This window comes from Fukomys damarensis, unplaced genomic scaffold (genome assembly GCF_012274545.1).
Source record: "Fukomys damarensis isolate Sample0158 unplaced genomic scaffold, DMR_v1.0_HiC HiC_scaffold_3, whole genome shotgun sequence".
NCBI classification, from domain to species: Eukaryota; Metazoa; Chordata; class Mammalia; order Rodentia; family Bathyergidae; genus Fukomys; species Fukomys damarensis.
Window position 1 is genome coordinate 18560289 of NW_022900915.1, and position 6000 is coordinate 18566288.

The following is a 6000-nucleotide window of genomic DNA, read 5'->3' on the forward strand; positions in this document are numbered from 1 at the left end:
GTGATCTTCCTCAATCTCCCATAGTACTGGGATTATAGGGGTACACCACCATGCTCAGATCATTTTTCATAGTGTGCCACCACACCCAGCCCATTTTATTTTTTGAGACAGGATCTCATTAAGGCAGGCCTCTAAATTCACAATCTTCCTACCTCAGGTTCCTGAATGGCTGGGATTACATGCATGTGCTACATCTGACTCATGGCCTAAAATAGGTTTAAGAACCACAGATTTCCTATATGGAAATCAATCTACTATACAAGCCTAGCTGACCTAAATGTAAGTCATACCTTTCTATTCCCTGCTTCTCCACCTGCCATCCCCTTTATCCTGTCTATGCATTTCTTTTGTTTGTTTGTTTGTTTTTTGGTACCATGAGTCAAACTTAGAACCTTGCACTTGCGAGACAAGTGGTGGCACCACTGAGCTAAATCCTAGGCCTTTTATGCATTTATTGCACTGGCTGGCTCTGAATTCCTGGACTCAAGCCATCCTGCCTCAATCTGCCAAGTATCTGGGGCTACAGATAGGAACCAACAGTGCCCAGCTTATTAATGCATTTTTGGGGGTAGAACTGAACTCAGGACCTTGTTCTTGCAAGGCAGGCATGGTGCCACTGAGCTAAATCCCTGGCCCAGGTATTGCATTTTTTAAAGACACTTGGTCTATCTACCTTTGCCATGAAGATCTTCCCACTGAGCTCACATTATTTCAAATTCTTACACTCTATTTTTCAAAGTCTTAAATGTTAATCCAGCAACTTATCTTTTATTACATTTACTCTCACTTTCCCTTTATGCAAACTCCAGGAACTATAATTTTATGGATTTTAGTATGAACCTTTAAAAGGATTTTCTACAATCAGGCATGGTGGTGCTAGAGGCTAAGGCAGGAGGATCACAAGTTCAAAGCTAGTGTGGGCTACAGTGAGATCCTGTCTCAAATATTCTACAAAATACACCTCCTTAATAACAAACACTGGGTATTCCACTTTTTCCAACAGTTGCCTAACTTCAAAATTGATTTAAGTCAGGAACCAAGCAAGAATCATATCTATATTGGTTGATGTATCCCCCAAAAGTTTCTTGTTTTATTTTATTTTTTGTTATTGTTGAACTTGGGTCCTTACCCTTGGGAGGCAGGCCGCAGAACCACTAAGCCAAATCCCCAGCCCAGTTTCTTGTTATAATATGATACTGAGATCAAACTCAAGGCCTCACATATGCTAAGCACATACTTCACCACTGAGCTACATCCCCAGTCAAATCTAATTTGTAGTATTCTCTACTCCTACCACCCAGTCTCCTTTACAATTATTGAAAAAACCAGACCACTGGTTCTATAGCATGTCCTACATCGCAGGTTTTATGGATTGCTTGTGATGCTATTTAACATGTTCCTGAATTGATTTTTTTTTGGGGGGGGATACTGGGGATCGAACTCAGGACCTTGTGCTTGTGAGGCAGGAGGCGGAACCACTGAGCTAAATCCCCAGCCCTACCTGAATTGATTCTTATGCTGATTCAACTTGTTGGTTTGTATTTTTGGTTTCTTGTGGTTTGTTTTTGTGTTTTCACAATAGGTGGTATATACTTCCATCAGAAGGTACATAATTCTTGTTGGCTCTTTTGTCAGTTTATTGTTGCTAGAACAAAATATCCAACACTCACAATTTAAAGAAGGAAAGGTTTCTTTTGGCTCAGTTTCAGTGGGTTCAGTCCATGTTTAAGTGGCTCCAAGGAAAAAATAGCATGGTGGAAAGACCCAAAGGACTAAAGCTACTCACAGCATGGCCGGCAGGAAGCAGAGAGGGAGGAAAGGAGCCAGAGACAAGAATACACACTTCTGAATCACACCCCCAGTGATCCAACCCTTCCTTACCAGGACCCACCTCCACATGTGAGACATTTGGGGAACATTTTAGATCTAAACTGTAAGTCTTGTTAGCAGCTACTGGTGATTACTACTATCTGGATCTATAATTTCACTAAGAACATACTATTCTATCTTTATATTTAATTGGAATACCTGGGATATGGAGAAACTGTCCTTTTAATTATTTTTTGAAGCTTCCCTTTAAAAGCATACTTCTTTTTACCTGCTACTTTGTAGACTGAGTTGATTCTATAGTACTAATTGTGTATGTTTGTTTTGTGTGGTGCAAAAGCTTGAACCCAGGGCCTCACACATATTAGGCAACTGCTTTACCACTGAGTCATCCCCCGGTCCTGTAGTAGCAGTCAAAGCTTTCTACTACTGATGTATACCCAGCCCTTGACAATCTTACATAGAACTCTTTGATTAGGGCGGAGAAAATATAAGTATTAACCTTTCTAGAAAAAGTTAATTATTTTATTTATATAGTTAATGAAGAAAATTAAAGGGCCAGGGATTTAGCTCAGCAGTTCAGTGGCCTGCCTTGCAAGCGCAAGGACCCAAGTTCAATCCCCGGTACCAAAAAAAAAAAAGAAGAAGAAAATTAAATTCTCTCTATATACTCTCAACAAAGAACACTTCAGTTGTCATATGTCGTGGGCTTTTCCCCACATCAAGCAATTCTCTAACGCTGATACCACCTGGGGATCCTACCATTCAATTCTGATACTATCTACATGGAGTCAGCATCACAGCCTGACTACCCCAACTTTAGATGCCAATCACAAATCTCAGATTGCAGCTGGGTGTGGTGACAAAGGCCTGTAAACCAGCCTTTAAGGCCCAGGCAGAAGAATCACAGCAAGTTGGAGGCCGATCTGGGCTACCTAGTGAGTTCAGGATCAGCCTAAACTACCAAGTAAGACCTTGTCTAAAAAAAAATATTTCAGGTATTAGGCTGTGCTTGTGACTACGTGGCTATAAATTAGGGATCCTGTAACTCCCATTCCTTTGGTTTGGTAATATGCTAGGGTAGACCACAAAATTTAGGGGAATACTTTCTTACATTTACCATTCATTATATTTTAGTATATGTGCTGCCGAAGTGAGCACTGCCATTCAATATAAAAAGCTATTATAAAAGATACATATGAAAAAGTCTATAAAACAAAGTCCAGGAGAGGCCTGAGTGCTAGAGTTCAGTTTCTGTAGAGTTGGTGTACTCCACCCTTCTAGCACATGGATGCATTCAACCAATCCAGAAGCTCATCTAGTCTTCTAGGAGACTAGAAGTCTTCTAGTTTTAAGAGTTGTTATATAGTTAGGAATAGCCTAATCTCTGGAACCGTTTCCCTTTGCCCAGAGGTCAGTGGGTGAACTAAAAGTTCCAAATCTCCAACCACTTGGTCTTTCCAGTGGTCAGGCCCCTCCTGAGGCTTTCTGCAGGCCACTTGTCCTAAATAAATGGCCAATCTCATTAACATAAACTCTGAGAAGAGACTCATGAATAACAAGACATTGCTATCGAAAATTCCAAGGTTTTTTTTTTTAATCAAATATACCACAGTTAGGGTATACAAACACCCAATATTTTCACAAGATCTAGCACATGCCTAAAATCCCAGCTATTTTGTAGGCCAAGGCAGGACAACTGCAAGCTCTAGGCCAGCCTGGGCAATTCCGCAAGATTCTGTTCCAAATTTTTAAAAAAATTTAACCGGCCCAGATTGTAGCTCAGTGGTATCCCCTTCCCACCAACTCACTAGCTGAGAATGCCACCTATATCCCAACACGTAACTTTACTAACATGAAAGCAGTTGAGTTCTTAATTCATCAAAAAAATTCCTTCATTTTCAGATAATAGTATGTTCTATTCTCATCCTACAGCAGTTTGAAAAATCTATCACCTGATGTCACTGAAGTTTCTTTCTCAAAGTGTATCAGGTGCAGTGGCACATGCGTATAATCCCAGCACTCAGGACACTGAGGCAAGATTTTAGTACAGTATTATTTATTTATTTATTTAGATACTGGGGATTGAACTCAGGACCTTGCTCGCTTTCGAGGCAGGCGGCGAAACCACTGAACTAAATCCCCAGCCCCTGACTGTGGCAAAAAGATTCTAAGGTCAGCCTGGGCACCTTAAATGATTTAGTGAGACCATGTGGAAGTGGGGGGTTGTCTAGGGATGTAGCTGAACGCAAGGGACTTGGGTTCAATCCCCAGTACAGAGGGGGAAAAAGTCTTTGGACATCAGAAGAGACTATAATCCTTGCTCCGTTTCTCCCAGATCTCTTCTGCTGGAAATCTATCACAGCCTTTGCCTGTATGGAACTGATTTCCAATTCTAAATGCAGAAGTGGTGAATTTGCCGGAGGGAGGCAAAAGAGGTTCTGAGGCTGCCATTAAACTACCCTAGTCTACCATATTCTAAGAATAGCCATTCACTTCTATTTGCATTGTCAAGCTACCTCTTCTAAACTACAATCTTTCATTTGATACTGAAGCGGCCAAAAACGGGCCTAGGCTTCCATTTTTGCCCTTTCAAACCCAAGCAGGGGCAGTTTGGAATTGCTCATAAGACAAAGAAGCCAAGCCTGGTTTAAAAGATCCCTACAGGACTTCGTTCCCTGTGGCGTTTTCATAACACTACCCCCCTATTTCTGCCGTTATTCTGGCACGCTGTAGTTACTTTATAGTTACTCAAATGTATTATACTCCCTCCTGACAAACTCCTCTTCATTCTTTAGGCTTCATTTTACAGATGGGTCCCCTATTATACAACACACTCAAAGCACCCTGAAGTATTTAAATATTTGGGTAATTATTAAACACGAGCATGGAAAAAAGTACAAACGGTTATAAACCAAACGACTGCAAGCTTTGTTACTCAGAACGGGCACTGTTACCTGTTTGGTTAATCCCTGTATCCTCAGGAAATCAGGATTTCAGACACAGTCTGGGCTCAAATATTTGAAAGAATCCAAATGAACTGAAGGGACACAAGGTAGCCAACTAAAAATCAACTCATATAGAAAAGGTTCTAATGTATACGGCCTCCCGTTTTGCTTCAACACTCTCCCCACCAATACGTTCATCGGCTCAGTCCAAACCACAATGGGGTTAGGTACCATAGGTCTCCAACCTCCGGCAGCCCCTGCTTTCTTCAATCCTACGAAATTACAAACTCAAAGTGAACCCATACTAGTAGCGACAGGGAACGAGCCTCCTTCGCCTCCCAGACCAACCTTGGGGAGGCTCCTACTCTGGACTCACTGGCCCGGATTCTGAACACCAGTTCGCAAAGCTGTGACGCACAAAGGCCGCAGAGTTAGGTCAGCAATGCAGTCTGTGGACGCGAGATGTTTCTTTGAGGCTTCTCGAGCACCATTCAAGGCGCGCGCTGGGGCCCAAGCTCTGCGTCACAGAGATTCGGAAGCCCACTCTGTTCCCGGAAGAGGAAGGCAGACATCTACCCCGTACCTCGCCCTTTAAGATGCACCCCCACTCGAGCCTGGCGGGGGATCTGAATATATCCTCGCGATAGCCACCAGCTTCCGCCCGCTTCCTTCTCTCAGCCGGCCGGGCCGGAAGGAAGGCAGTACCTCCCGCCCCACCATCCTACCTCACAGGGCAGCGCGGCTGAGCTGCAGCCAATCATCAGGCCTTTTGTAGCCGCGGCCCAGAGAGCCAATGGAAAGTCGTGGCGCGCGCAGAGCTTCTCTTCATCTGAACAGCCCCCTCCCTTCCGCCTGCTGCCTTCCACTCCGCCTCTGGCGGAGGAAGTGATATCACAGGCCCCATGTGAGCGGATTGCAACACATGCAGCTGCTTGGAGAGAGGGAGCCGGTGTCCTACGTCAGAGCCGCCGCCACCGCGGAGCCGCCGCCGGGGAGGAGCAGCCGCTGCCGCCCAGGACTGGGCCCTTAGGTAAGGGAGGGGAAGGAAAGACCAGCGACCGATGCGGCGAGCACCACGCGGCGGGGAGAGGAGGGCCTCTCGGGGGACATGAGGAAGGGGGCCGCTCTGCCCCAGCGGCGGCGTTAACTCTGTGGTCTTGGTGTCTCCCGGCCCCGCCGGGCCGCTCTAGGGAGGAGGAGGCGAGAAGATGGCGGACGACCCCAG